The following is a 15,252-nucleotide window of genomic DNA, read 5'->3' as shown; positions in this document are numbered from 1 at the left end:
GGTCAGGTTCAGGCTTCGGGGAAGGGTTAGGGTTAGGGTTCGGTCTAGGGTAAGGGTTAGGGGACGGGGACGGTTTAGGGTACAGGTGAGGGTACGACAACGCTTTAGGGGGAGCGTACGTGTGAGGGCGCGGGTTAGTGTTAGCGTACGGGTTAGGATTAGGGGACGGGTGAGGGTCAGACTTCGGGGAAGAGTTAGGTTTAGGGTTCGCGCTAGGGTTAGGGTTAGGGGACGGGGACGGTTTAGGGTCCAGGTGAGGGTGCGACAACGCTTTAGGGGGAGTGTACCTGTGAGGGCGCGGGTTAGTGTTAGCGTACGGGTTAGGATTAGGGGACGGGTGAGAGTCAGGGTTCGGGGAAGGGTTAGGGTTAGGATTCGGGCTAGGGTTAGGGTTAGGGGACGGGGACGGTTTAGGGTTCAGGTGAGGGTACGACAACGCTTTAGGGGGAGCGTACGTGTGAGGGCGCGGTTAGTGTTAGCGTACAGATTAGGATTAGGGGACGGGTGAGAGTCAGGTTTCGGGGAAGGGTTAGGGCTAGGGTTCGGGCTAGGGTTAGGGTTAGGGGACTGGGACGGTTTAGGGTCCAGGTGAGGGTACGACAATGTTTTAGGGGGAGCGTATGTGTGAGGGCGTGGGTTAGTGTTAGCGTACGGTTTAGGATTAGGGGACGGGTGAGGGTCAGGCTTCGGGGGAGTGTTAGGTTTACGGTTCGGGCTAGGGTTAGGGTTAGGGGACGGGGACGGTTTAGGGTCCAGGTGAGGTTACGACAACGCTTTTGTGGGAGCGTACGTTTGAGGACGCGGTTAGTGTTAGCGTACGGGTTTGGATTAGGGGACGGGTGAGGGTCAGGCTTCGGGGAAGGGTTAGGGTTAGGGTTCGGGCTAGCGTTAGGGTTACGTGACTGGGAAGGTTTAGGGTCCAGGTGAGGTTACGACAACGCTTTAGGGGGAGCGTACGTGTGAGCGCACGTGTTAGTGTTAGCGTACGGTTTAGGATTAGGGGACGGGTGAGGGTCAGGCTTTGGGGAAGGGTTAGGGTTAGGGTTCGGGCTAGGGTTAGGTTTAGGGGGCGGGGACTGTTTCGGGTCCAGGTGAGGGTACGACAACGCTTTAGTGGGAGTGTACGTGTGAGGGCGCGGGTTAGTGTTAGCGTACGGGTTAGGATTAGGGGACGGGTGAGGGTCAGGCTTCGGGGAAGCGTTAGGGTTAGGGTTCGGGCTAGGGTTATGGTTAGGGGACGGGGACCGTTTAGGGTCCAGGTGAGTGTACGACAACTGTTTAGGGGGAGCGTACTTGTGAGAGCGCGGGTTAGTGTTAGCGTACGGGTTAGGATTAGGGGACGGGTCAGGTTCAGGCTTCGGGGAAGGGTTAGGGTTAGGGTTCGGTCTAGGGTAAGGGTTAGGGGACGGGGACGGTATAGGGTACAGATGAAGTTACGACAACGCTTTAGGGGGAGCGTACGTGTGAGGGCGCGGGTTAGTGTTAGCGTACGGGTCAGGATTAGGGGACGGGTGAGGGTCAGGCTTCGGGGAAGGGTTAGGGTTAGGGTTCGGGCTATGGTTAGGGTTAGGGGATGGGGACGGTTTAGGGTCCAGGTGAGGGTACGACAACGCTTTCGGGGGAGCGTACCTTTGAGGGCGCGGTTTAGTGTTAGGCTACGGGTTAGGATTAGGGGACGGGTGAGGGTCAGACTTCGACGAAGATTTAGGTTTAGGGTTCGCGCTAGGGTTAGGGTTAGGAGACGGGGACGGTTTATGGTCCAGGTGAGGGTGCGACAACGCTTTAGGAGGAGTGTACCTGTGATGGCGCAGGTTAGTGTTAGCGTACGGGTTAGGATTAGGGGACGGGTGAGAGTCAGGGTTCGGGGAAGGGTTAGGGTTAGGATTCGGGCTAGGGTTATGGTTATGGGACGGGGACGGTTTAGGGTTCAGGTGAGGGTACGACAACGCTTTAGGGGGAGCGTACGTGTGAGGGCGCGGTTAGTGTTAGCGTACGGGTTAGGAATAGGGGACGGGTGAGGGTCAGGCTTCGGGGAAGTGTTAGGGTTAGGGGACGGGGACGGTTTAGGGTCTAGGTGAGGGTACGACAACGCTTTAGGGGGAGCGTACGTGTGAGGACGCGGGTTAGTGTTAGCGTACGGGTTAGCATTAGGGGACTGGTGAGGTTCAGGCTTCGGGGAAGGGTTCGTGTTAGGGTTCGGACTAGGGTAGTGTTAGGGGACGGGGATGGTTTAGGTTCCAGGTGAGGGTCCGACAACGCTTTAAGGGGAGCGTAAGTGTGAGAGCGCGTGTTAGTGTTAGAGTACGGGTTAGGATTAGGGGACGGGTGAGCGTCAGGCTTCGGGGAAGGGTTAGGGTTAGGCTTCGGGCTAGGCTTAGTGTTAGGGGACGGGGACGGTTTAGGGTCCAGGTGAGGGTACGACAACGCTTTAGGGGGAGTGTAGGTGTGAGGGCGCGGGTTAGTGTTAGCGTACGGGTTAGGATTAGGGGGCGGGTGAGGGTCAGGCTTCGGGGAAGGGTTAGGGTTAGGGTTCGGGCTAGGTTTAGGGTTAGGGGACGGGGACGGTTTAGGGTCCAGGTGAGGGTACGACAATGCTTTATGGGGAACGTGCGTGTGAGGGCTCAGGTTAGTGTTAGCGTACGGGTTAGGATTAGGGGACGGGTGAGGGTCAGGCTTCGGGGAAGGGTTAGGTTTAGGGTTTGGGCTAGGGTTAGGGTTAGGGGACAGGGACTGTTTAGGGTCCAGGTGAGGGTACGACAACGCTTTAGGGGGAGCGTACGTGTGAGGGCGCGGGTTAGTGTTAGCGTACGGGTTAGGATTAGGGGACGGGTGAGTGTCAGGCTTCGGGGAAGGGTTAGGGTTAGGGTTCGGGCTACGGTTAGGGTTAGGGGACGGGGACGGTTTAGGGTCCAGGTGAGGGTACGACAAAGCTTTCGGGGGAGCGTACTTGTGAGGGCGCGGTTTAGTGTTAGGCTACGGGTTAGGATTAGGGGACAGCTGAGGGTCAGGCTTCGGGGAAGGGTTAGGTTTAGTGTTCAGGCTAGGGTTAGGGTTAGGGGACGGGGACGGTTTAGGGTCCAGGTGAGGGTACGACAACGCTTTAGGGGGAGCGTACGTGTGAGGGCGCGGGTTAGTGTTAGCGTACAGGTTAGGATTAGGGGACGGGTGAGAGTCAGGTTTCGGGGAAGGGTTAGGGTTAGGGTTCGGACTAGGTTTAGGGTTAGGGGACGGGGACGGTTTAGGGTCCAGGTGAGGGTACGACAATGCTTTAGGGGGAGCGTATGTGTGAGGGCGTGGGTTAGTGTTAGCGTACGGGTTAGGATTAGGGGACGGGTGAGGGTCAGGCTTCGGGGAAGAGTTAGGGTTAGGGTTCGTGCTAGGTTTGGGGTTAGGGGACGGGGACGGTTTAGGGTCCAGGTTAGGGTCCGACAATGCTTTAGGGGGAGCGTACGTGTGAGGGCGCGGGTTAGTGTTAGCGTTAGGGTTAGGATTAGGGGACGGGTGAGGGTCAGGCTTCGGGGAAGCGTTAGGGTTAGGGTTCGGGCTAGGGTTAGGGTTAGGGGACGGGGACCGTTTAGGGTCCAGGTGAGTGTATGACAACTGTTTAGGGGGAGCGTACTTGTGAGAGTGCCGGTTAGTGTTAGCGTACGGGTTAGGATTAGGGGACGGGTCAGGTTCAGGCTTCGGGGAAGGGTTAGGGTTAGGGTTCGGTCTAGGGTAAGGGTTAGGGGACGGGGACGCTTTAGGGTACAGGTGAGGGTACGACAACGCTTTAGGGGGAGCGTACGTGTGAGGGCGCGGGTTAGTGTTAGCGTACGGGTTAGGATTAGGGGACGGGTGAGGGTCAGACTTCGGGGAAGGGTTAGGTTTAGGGTTCGGGATAGGGTTAGGGTTAGGGTTAGGGGACGGTTTAGGGTCCAGGTGAGGGTACGGCAACGCTTTAGGGGGAGCGTACGTGTGAGGGCGCGGGTTAGTGTCAGCGTACGGGTTAGGATTAGGGGACGGGTGAGGGTCAGGCTTTGGGGAAGGGTTAGGTTAGGGTTCGGGCTAGGGTTAGGGTTAGGTTTAGGGGACAGGGACGGTTTAGTGTCCAGGTGAGTGTCCGACAACGCTTTAGGGGGAGCGTATGTGTGAGGGCGCGGGTTAATGTTAGTGTGCGGGTTAGGATTAGGGGAAGGGTGAGGGTCAGGCTTCGGGGAAGGGTTAGGTTTAGGGTTCGGGCTAGGGTTAGGGTTTGGTGACGGGGACGGTTTAGGGTCCAGGTGAGGGTACGACAACGCTTTAGGGGGAGCGTACGTGTGAGGGCGCGGGTTAGTGTTAGCGTACGAGTTAGGATTATGGGACGGGTGAGGGTCAGGCTTCGGGAAAGAGTTAGGGTTAGGGTTCGGGCTAGGGTTAGTGTTAGGGGACAGGGACGGTTTAGGGTCCAGGTGAGGGTCCGATAAAGCTTTAGGGGGAGCGTGTGAGGGCGAGTGTTAGTGTTAGCGTACGGGTTAGGATTAGGGGACGGGTGAGGGTCAGGCTTCTGGGAAGGGTTAGGGTTAGGGTTCGGGCTAGGGTTAGGGTTAGGGGACGGTGACGGTTTAGGGTCCAGGTGAGGGTACGAGAACGCTTTATGGGGAGCGTACGTGTGAGGACGCAGGTTAGTGTTAGCGTACGGGTTAGGATTAGGGTACGGGTGAGGGTGAGGCTTCGGGGAAGGGTTAGGGTTAGGGTTCGGGCTAGGGCTAGGGGACGGGGAAGGTTTAGGGTCCAGGTGAGGGTACGACAACACTTTAGGGGGAGCGTACGTGTGATGGCGCGGGTTAGTGTTCGCGTACGGGTTAGGATTAGGGGACGGGTGAGGGTCAGGTTTCGGGGATGGGTTAGGGTTAGGCATCGGGCTAGGGTTAGGGTTAGGGGACGGGGACGGTTTAGCGTCCAGGTGAGGGTACGAAAACGCTTTAGGGGGAGCGTACGTGTGAGGGCGCGGGTTAGTGTTAGCGTACGTGTTAGGATTAGAGGACGGGTGAGGGTCAGGCTTCGGGGAAGGGTTAGGGTTATGGTTCAGGCTAGGGTTAGTGTTAGGGGATGGGGACGATTTAGGGTCCAGGTGAGGGTACGACAACGCTTTAGGGGGAGCGTAAGCGTGATGGCGCGGGTTAGTGTTAGCATACGTGTTAGGATTAGGGGACGGGTGAGGGTCAGGCTTCGGGGAAGTGTTTTGGTTAGGGTTCGGGCTAGGGTTAGGGTTAGGGGACGGGGAAGGTTTAGTGTCCAGGTGAGGGTACGACAACGCTTTAAGGGGAGCGTACGTGTGAGGGTACGGAGTAGTGTTCGCGTACGGGTTAGGATTAGGGGACGGGTGAGGGTCAGGCTTCGGGGAAGGGTTAGGGTGAGGGTTTGGGCTAGGGTTAAGGTTAGAGGAAGGGAACGGTTTAGGGTCCAGGTGAGGGGACGACAACGATTTAGGGGGAGCGTACGTGTGATGGCGCGGGTTAGTGTTAGCGTACGGGTTAGGATTAGGGGACGGGTGAGGGTCAGGCTTCGGGGAAGTGTTAGGTTTAGGGTTCGAGCTAGGGTTAGGGTTAGGGGATGGGGACGGTTTAGGGTCCAGGTGAGGTTACGACAACGCTTTTGTGGGAGCGTACGTGTGAGGACGCGGTTAGTGTTAGCGTACGGGTTTGGATTAGGGAACGGGTGAGGGTCAGGCTTCGGGGAAGGGTTAGGGTTAGGGTTCGGGCTAGGGTTAGGGTTAGGTGACTGGGAAGGTTTAGGGTCCAGGTGAGGTTACGACAACGCTTTAGGGGGAGCGTACGTGTGAGGGCGCGGATTAGTGTTAGCGTACGGGTTAGGATTAGAGGACGGGTGAGAGTCAGGGTTCGGGGAAGGGTTAGGGTTAGGATTCGGGCTAGGGTCAGGGTTAGGGGACGGGGACGGTTTAGGGTTCAGGTCAGGGTACGACAACGCTTTAGGGGGAGCGTAGGTGTGAGGGTGCGGGTTAGTGTTAGCGTACGGGTTAGGATTAGGGGACGGGTGAGGGTCAGGCTTCAGGGAAGGTTTAGGGATAGGGTTCGGGCTAGGGTTAGGGTTAGGGGACGGGGACCGTTTAGGGTCCAGGTGAGGGTACGACAACGCTTTAGGGGGAGCGTACGTGTGAGGGCGCGGGTTAGTGTTAGCGTACGGATTAGGATTAGGGGACGGGTGAGGGTCAGGCTTCGGGGAAGGGTTAGGGTTAGGGTTCGGTCTAGGGTAAGGGTTAGGGGACGGGGACGGTTTAGGCTACAGGTGAGAGTACGACAACGCTTTAGCGGGAGCGTACGTGTGAGGGCGCGGGTTATTGTTAGCGTACGGGTTAGGATTAGGGGACGGGTGAGTGTCAGGCTTCGGGGAAGGGTTAGGGTTAGGGTTCGGTCTAGGGTTAGGGTTAGGGGACGGGGACGATTTAGGGTCCAGGTGAGGGTACGACAACGCTTTAGGGGGAGCGTACGTGTGAGGGCGCGGGTTAGTGTTAGCGTACAGGTGAGGATTAGGGGACGGTTGAGAGTCAGGTTTCGGGGAAGGGTTAGGGTTAGGGTTCGGACTAGGGTTAGGATTAGGGGACGGGGACGGTTTAGGGTCCAGGTGAGGGTGCGACAACGATTTAGGGGGAGTGTACCTGTGAGGGCGCGGGTTAGTGTTAGCGTACGGGTTAGGATTAGGGGACGGGTGAGAGTCAGGGTTCGGGGAAGGGTTAGGGTAAGGGTTCGGGCTAGGGTTAGGGTTAGGGGATGGGGACGGTTTAGGTTCCAGGTGAGGGTCCGACAACGCTTTAGAGGGAGCGTAAGTGTGAGAGCGCGTGTTAGTGTTAGCGTACGGGTTAGGATTAGGGGACGGGTGAGCGTCAGGCTTCGGGGAAGTGTTAGGGTTAGGCTTCGGGCTAGGCTTAGGGTTAGGGGACGGGGACGGTTTAGGGTCCAGGTGAGGGTACGACAAAGCTTTAGGGGGAGCGTAGGTGTGAGCGCGCGGGTTAGTGTTAGCGTACGGGTTAGGATTAGGGGACGGGTGAGGGTCAGGTTTCGGGGAAGGGTTAGGTTAGGGTTCGGGCTAGGGTTAGGGTTAGGGGACGGGGACTGTTTAGGGTCCAAGTGAGGGTACGACAATGCTTTCGGGGGAGCGTACTTGTGAGGGCGCGGTTTCGTGTTAGGCTACGGGTTAGGATTAGGGGACAGGTGAGGGTCAGGCTTCGGGGAAGGGTTAGGTTTATGGTTCGGACTAGGGTTAGGGTTAGGGGACGGGGAGGGTTTAGGGTCCAGGTTAGGGTACGACAATGCTTTAGGGGGAGCGTATGTGTGAAGGCGTGGGTTAGTGTTAGCGTACGGGTTAGGATTAGGGGACGGGTGAGGGTCAGGCTTCGGGGAAGGGTTAGGGTTAGGGTTCGGGCTAGGGTTAGGGTTAGGTGACTGGGAAGGTTTAGGGTCCAGGTGAGGTTACGACAACGCTTTCGGGGGAGCGTACTTGTGAGGGCGCGGTTTAGTGTTAGGCTATGGGTTAGGATTAAGGGACGGGTGAGGGTCAGGCTTCGGGGAAGGGTTAGGTTTAGGGTTCGGGCTAGGGTTAGGGTTAGGGGACGGGGACGGTTTAGGGTCCAGGTGAGGGTACGACAACGCTTTAGGGGGAGCGTACGTGTGAGCGCACGGGTTAGTGTTAGCGTGCGGGTTAGCATTAGGGGACGGGAGAGGGTCAGGCTTCGGGGAGGGGTTAGAGTTAGGGTTCGTGCTAGGGTTAGGGGATGGGGACGGTTTAGGGTCCAGGTGAGGTTACGACAACGCTTTTGAGGGAGCGTACGTGTGAGGACGCGGTTAGTGTTAGCTTACGGATTTGGATTAGGGGACGGGTGAGGGTCAGGCTTCGGGTTAGTGTTAGGGTTAGGGTTCGGGCTAGGGTTAGGTTTAGGGGACGGGTAAGGTTTAGGGTCCAGGTGAGGTTACGACAATGCTTTAGGGGGAGCGTACGTTTGAGCGCGCGGGTTAGTGTTAGCGTACGGGTTAGGATTAGGGGACGGGTGAGGGTGAGGCTTCGGGGAAGGGTTAGGTTTAGGTTTCGGGCTAGGGTTAGGGTTAGGAGACGGGGACGGTTTAGGGTCCAGGTGAGGGTACGACAACACTTTAGGGGGAGCGTAGGTGTGAGGGTGCGGGTTAGTGTTATCGTACGGGTAGGATTAGGCGACGGGTGAGGGTCAGGCTTCGGGGAAGGTTTAGGGTTAGGGTTCGGGCTAGGGTTAGGGTTAGGGGACGGGGACGGTTTAGGGTTGAGGTGAGGGTACGACAACGCTTTAGTGCGAGCGTACATGTGAGGGCGCGGTTTAGTGTTAGCGTACGGGTTAGGATTAAGGGACGGGTGAGGGTCAGGCTTCGGGGAACGTTTAGGTTTAGAGTTCGGGCTAGGGTTAGCGTTTGGGGAAGGGGACGGTTTAGAGTCCATGTGAGGGTACGACAACGCTTTAGGGGGAGCGAACGTGTGAGGGCGTGGGTTAGTGTTAGTGTATGGGCTAGGATAACGACACGGGTGAGGGTCAGGCTTCGGGGAAGGGTTAGGGTTAGGGGACGGGGACAGTTTCGGGTCCAGATAGGGTACGACAACGCTTTAGGTGGAGCGTACGTGTGAGGGCGTGGGTTAGTGTTAGCGTACGGGTTAGGAGTAGGGGACGGGAGAGGGTCAGGCTTTGGGGAAGGGTCAGGGTTAGGGTTCAGGCTAGGGTTAGGGTTAGGTGACGGGGACGGTTGAGGGTCCAGGTGAGGGCACGACAATGCTTTAGGGGGATAGTACGTGTGAGGACGCGGGTTAGTGTTAGCGTACGGGTTAGGATTAGGGGACGGGTGAGGGTCAGTTTTCGGGGAAGGGTTAGGGCTAGGGTTCGGGCTAAGGTTAGGGTGAGGGGACGGTGATGGTTTAGGGTCCAGGTGAGTGTACGACAACGCTTTAGGGGGAGCGTACGTGTGAGGGCGTGGGTTAGTGTTAGCGTACGGGTTAAGATTAGGGAACGTGTGAGGGTCAGGCTTCGGGAAAGATTTAGGGTTAGGGTTCGGGCTAGGGTTAGTGTTAGGGGACGGGGACAGTTTAGGGTCCAGGTGAGGGTCCGACAACGCTTTAGGGGGAGCGTACGTGTGAGGGCGAGTGTTAGTGTTAGCGTACGGGTTAGGATTACGGGATGGGTTAGGGTCAGGCTTCGGGGAAGTGTTAGGGAGAGGGTTCGGGCTAGGGTTAGGGGACGGGGACGGTTTAGGGTCCAGGTGAGGGTCCGACAACGCTTTAGGGGGAGCGTACGTGTGAGGGCGCGGGTTAGTGTTAGCGTACGGGTTAGGATTAGGGGGCGTGTGAGGGTCAGGCTTCGGGGAAGGGTTAGGGTTGGGGTTCGGGCTATGGTTAGGTTTAGGGGATGGGGACGGTTTAGGGTCCAGGTTAGGGTACGACAATGCTTTATGGGGAGCGTACGTGTGAGGGCTCAGGTTAGTGTTAGCGTACGGGTTAGGATTAGGGGACGGGTGAGGGTCAGGCTTCGGGTCAGGGTTAGGGTTAGGGTTCGGCCTAGGGTTAGGGTTAGGGAACGGGGACGGTTTAGGGTCCAGGTGAGGGTACGACAACGCTTTAGGGGGAGCGTACGTGTGAGGGCGCGGGTTAGTGTTAGCGTACGGGTTAGGATTAGGGTACGGGTGAGGGTCAGGCTTCGGGGAAGTGTTAGGGTTAGCGTTCGGGCTAGGGTAAGGGTTAGGGGACGGGGACTGTTTAGGGTCCAGGTGACAGTACGACAACGCTTTAGCGGGAGCGTACGTGTGAGGGCACGGTTTACTGTTAGCGTACGGGTTAGGATAAGGGGACGGGTGTGTGTCAGGCTTCGGGGAAGTGTTAGGTTTAGGGTTCGGGCTAGGGTTAGGGTTACGGGACGGGGACGGTTTAGGGTCCAGGTGACGGTACGACAACGCTTTAGGGGGAGCGTACGTGTGAGGGCGCAGGTTAGTGTTAGCGTACGGGTTAGGATTAGGGGACGTGTGAGGGTCAGGCTTCGGGGAAGTGTTAGGGTTAGGGTTCGGGCTAGGGTTAGTGTTAGGGGACGGGGACGGTTGAGGGTCCAGGTGAGGGTCCGACAACGCTTTAGGGGGAGCGTATATGTGAGGGCGCGGGTTAGTGTTAGCGTACGGGTTAGGATTAGGGGACGGGTGAGAGTCAGGCTTCGGGGAAGTGTTAGGTTTAGGGTTCTGGCTAGGGTTAGGGGACGGGGACGGTTTAGGGTCCAGGAGAGGTTACGACAACGCTTTTGTGGGAGCGTACGTGTGAGGACGCGGTTAGTGTTAGCGTACGGGTTTGGATTAGGGGACGGGTGAGGGTCAGGCTTCGGGGAAGGGTTAGGGTTAGGGTTCGGGCTAGGGTTAGGGTTAGGTGACTGGGAAGGTTTAGGGTCCAGGTGAGGTTACGACAACGCTTTAGGGGGAGCGTACGTGTGAGCGCACGGGTTAGTGTTAGCGTACGGGTTAGGATTAGGGGACGGGTGAGGGTGAGGCTTCGGGGAAGAGTTAGGGTTAGGGTTCGGGCTAGGTTTGGGGTTAGGGGACGGGGATGGTTTAGGGTCCAGGTGAGGGTCCGACAACGCTTTAGGGGGAGCGTACGTGTGAGGGCGTGGGTTACTGTTAGCGTACGGTTTATGATTAGGGGACAGGTGAGGGTCAGGCTTCGGGGAAGGGTTAGGGTTAGGGTTCGGGCTAGGGTTAGGGTTAGGGGACGGGGACGGTTTAGGGTCCAGGTGAGGGTACGACAACACTTTAGGGGGAGCGTACGTGTGAGGACGCGGGTTAGTGTTAGCGTATGGGTTAGGATTAGGGGACGGGTGAGGGTCAGGCTTCGTGGAAGAGTTAGGGCTAGGGTTCGGGCTAGGGTTAGGGTTAGGGGACGGGGACGGTTTAGGGTCCAGGTGAGGGTACGAGAACGCTTTAGGGGGAGCGTACGTGTGAGGGCACGGGTTAGTGTTAGCGTACGGGTTAGGATTAGGGGACGGGTGAGGTCAGGGTTCGGGGAAGGGTTCGGGTTAGGGTTCGGACTAGGGTAGTGTTAGGGGACGGGGACGGTTTAGGTTCCAGGTGAGGGTCCGACAACGCTTTAGGGGGAGCGTAAGTGTGAGAGCGCGTGTTAGTGTTAGCGTACGGGTTAGGATTATGGGACGGGTGAGCGTCAGGCTTCGGGGAAGGGTTAGGGTTAGGATTCGGTCTACGCTTAGGGTTAGGGGACGGGGACGGTTTAGGGTCCAGGTGAGGGTACGACAACGCTTTAGGGGGAGCGTAGGTGTGAGGGCGCGGGTTAGTGTTAGCGTACGGGTTAGGATTAGGGGGCGGGTGAGGGTCAGGCTTCGGGGAAGGGTTAGGGTTAGGGTTCGGGCTAGGGTTAGGGTTAGGGGACGGGGACGGTTTAGGGTCCAGGTGAGGGTACGACAACGCTTTAGGGGGAACGTGCGTGTGAGGGCTTGGGTTAGTGTTAGCGTACGGGTTAGGATTAGGGGACGGGTGACGGTCAGGCTTCGGGGAAGGGTTAGGTTCAGGGTTCGGGCTAGGGTTAGGGTTAGGGGACGGGGACTGTTTAGGGTCCAGGTGAGGGTACGACAACCCTTTAGGGGGAGCGTACGTGTGAGGGCGCGGGTTAGTGTTTGCGTACGGGTTAGGATTAGGGGACGGGTGAGGGTCAGGCTTCGGGGAAGGTTTAGGGTTAGGGTTCGGGTTATGGTTAGGGTTAGGAGACAGGGACCGTTTAGGGTCCAGGTGAGGGTACGACAACTGTTTAGGGGGAACGTACTTGAGAGGGCGTGGGGTAGTGTTAGTGTATGGGCTAGGATAACGACATGGTTGAGGGTCAGGCTTCGGGGAAGGGTTAGGGTTAGGGGACGGGGACAGTTTAGGGTCCTGGTGAGGGTACGACAACGCTTTAGGGGGAGCGTACGTGTGAGGGCACGGGTTAGTTTTAGCGTACGCGTTAGGATTAGGGGACGGGTGAGGGTCAGGTTTCGGGGAAGGGTTAGGGTTAGGGTTCGGGCTAGGGTTAGTGTTAGGGGACGGGTACGGTTAGGGTCCAGGTGAGGGTACGATATAGCTTTAGTGGGAGCGTACGTGTGAGGGCGCGGTTTAGTGTTAGCGTACGGGCTAGGATTAGGGGATGGGTGAGGATCAGGCTTCGGGGAAGTGTTAGGGTTAGGTTTCGGGCTAGGGATAGGGTTAGGGGACGGGGACGGTTTAGCATCCATTGGAGGGTACGACAACACTTTAGGGAGAGCGTACGTGTGAGTGCACGGGTTAGTGTTAGCGTACGGGTTAGGATTATTGGACGGGTGAGGGTCAGGCTTCGGGGAAGTGATAGCGTTAGGGTTCAGGCTAGGGCTAGGGTTAGGGGACGGGGACGTTTAGGGTCCAGGTGAGGGTCTGACAACGCTTTAGGGGGAGCGTAAGTGTGAGGGCGTGGGTTAGTGTTAGCGTACGGGTTAGGATTAGGGGACGGGTGAGGGTCAGGCTTCGGGGAAGGGTTAGGTTTAAGGTTCGGGATAGGGTTAGGGTTAGGGTTAGGGGACGGTTTAGGGTCCAGGTGAGGGTACGACAACGCTTTAGGGGGAGCGTCCGTGTGAGGGCGCGGGTTCGTGTTAGCGTATGGATTAGGATTAGGGGACGGGTGAGGGTCAGGCTTCGGGGAAGTGTTAGGGTTATGGTTCGGGCTAGGGTTAGGGTTAGGGAACAGGGACGGTTTAGGGTCCAGGTGATGGTACGACAACGCTTTAGGGGGAGGGTACGTGTGAGGGCGCGGGTTAGTGTTAGCGTTCGGGCTAGGATTAAGGGACGAGTGAAGGTCAGACTTCGGGGAAGTTTTAGGTTTAGTTTTCGGCCTAGGGTTACGTTGAATGGACAGGGACGGTTTAGGGTCCAGGTGAGTGTACGACAACGCTGAAGGGGGAGCGTACGTGTGAGGGCGCAGGTTAGTGTTAGCGTACGGGCTAGGATTAGGGGACGAGTGAGGGTCAGGCTTCGGGGAAGGGTTAGAGTTTGGTTTCGAGCTAGGTTTAGGGTTAGGCGACGGGGACGGTTTAGGGTCCAGGTGAGGGTACGACAACGCTTTACGGGGAGCATACGTGTGAGGGCACGTGTTAGTGTTAGCGTACGGGCTAGGATTCGGGGACGGTTGAGGGTCATTCTTCGGGGAAAGGTTAGGGTGAGGGTTCGGGCTATGGTTAGGGTTAGGGGCGGGGACGGTTTAGGGTTAAGGTGAGGGTACGACAACGCTTTAGGGGGAGCGTACGTGTGAGGGCGCGGGTTAGAGTTATCGTACGGGCTAGGAATAGGGGATGTTGAGGGTCAGGCTTCGGGGAAGTTTTAGGGTTAGTGTTCGGGCTAGGGTTAGGGTTAGGGGACGGGGACGGTTTAGGGTCCAGGTGAGGGTACGACAACGCTTTAGGGGGAGCGGACGTGTGAGGGCGCAGGTTAGTTTCAACGTACGGGCTAGTATTAGGGGACGGGTGAGGGTCAGGCTTTGGGGAAGGGTTAGGGTTAGGTTTCGGGTTAGGGTTAGGGTTAGGGGATGGGGACAGTTTAGGTTCCAGGTGAGGGTACGAGAATGTTTTAGGGGGACCGTACGTGTGAGGGCGCATGTTAGTCTTAGCGTACGGGTTAGGATTAGGGGACGGGTGAGAGTCAGGCTTCGGGGAAGGGTTAAGTTTAGGGTTCGGGCTAGGGTTAGGGTTAGGGGACGGGGACGGTTTAGGGTCCAGGTGAGTTTACGACAACGCTTTTGTGGGAGCGTACGTGTGAGGACGCGGTTAGTGTTAGCGTACGGGTTTGGATTAGGGGACGGGTGAGGGTCAGGCTTCGGGGAAGGGTTAGGGTTAGGGTTCGGGCTAGGGTTAGGGTTAGGTGACTGGGAAGGTTTAGGGTCCAGGTGAGGTTACGACAACGCTTTAGGGGGAGCGTACGTGTGAGCGCACGGGTTAGTGTTAGCGTACGGGTTAGGATTAGGGGACGGGTGAGAGTCAGGATTCGGGGAAGTGTTAGGTTTAGGGTTCGCAATAGGGTTAGGGTTAGGGGACGGGGACGGTTTAGGGTCCAGGTGAGGGTCCGACAACGCTTTAGGGGGAGCGTACGTGTCAGGGCGCGGGTTAGTGTTAGCGTTAGGGTTAGGATTAGGGGACGGGTGAGGGTCAGGCTTCGGGGAAGCGTTAGGGTTAGGGTTCGGGATAGGGTTAGGGTTAGGGGACGGGGACCGTTTAGGGTCCAGGTGAGTGTACGACAACTGTCTAGGGGGAGCGTACTTGTGAGAGTGCGGGTTAGTGTTAGCCTACGGGTTAGGATTAGGGGACGGGTCAGGTTCAGGCTTCGGGGAAGGGTTAGGGTTAGGGTTCGGTCTAGGGTAAGGGTTAGGGGACGGGGACGGTTTAGGGTACAGGTGAGGGTACGACAACGCTTTAGGGGGAGCGTACGTGTGAGGGCGCGGGTTAGTGTTAGCGTACGGGTTAGGATTAGGGGACGGGTGAGGGTCAGACTTCGGGGAAGAGTTAGGTTTAGGGTTCGCGCTAGGGTTAGGGTTAGGGGACGGGGACGGTTTAGGGTCCAGGTGAGAGTGCGACAACGCTTTAGGGGGAGTGTACCTGTGAGGGCGCGGGTTAGTGTTAGCGTACAGGTTAGGATTAGGGGACGGGTGAGAGTCAGGGTTCGGGGAAGGGTTAGGGTTAGGATTCGGGCTAGGGTTAGGGTTAGGGGACGGGGACGGTTTAGGGTTCAGGTGAGGGTCCGACAACTCTTTAGGGGGAGCGTACGTGTGAGGGCGCGGGTTAGTGTTAGCGTTAGGGTTAGGATTAGGGGACGGGTGAGGGTCAGGCTTCGGGGAAGCGTTAGGGTTAGGGTTCGGGATAGGGTTAGGGTTAGGGGACGGGGTCGTTTAGGGTCCAGGTGAGTGTACGACAACTGTTTAGGGGGAGCGTACTTGTGAGAGTGCGGGTTAGTGTTAGCCTACGGGTTAGGATTAGGGGACGGGTCAGGTTCAGGCTTCGGGGAAGGGTTAGGGTTAGGGTTCGGTCTAGGGTAAGGGTTAGGGGACGGGGACGGTTTAGGGTACAGGTGAGGGTACGACAACGCTTTAGGGGGAGCGTACGTGTGAGGGCGCGGGTTAGTGTTAGCGTACGGGTTAGGATTAGGGGACGGGTGAGGGTCAGACTTCGGGGAAGAGTTAGGTTTAGGGTTCGCGCTAGGGTTAGGGTTAGGGGACGGGGACGGTTTA

This window comes from Lagenorhynchus albirostris, chromosome 6 (genome assembly GCF_949774975.1).
Source record: "Lagenorhynchus albirostris chromosome 6, mLagAlb1.1, whole genome shotgun sequence".
Classification (NCBI taxonomy): Eukaryota; Metazoa; Chordata; class Mammalia; order Artiodactyla; family Delphinidae; genus Lagenorhynchus; species Lagenorhynchus albirostris.
Note: the sequence above shows the minus strand (reverse complement) of the source record.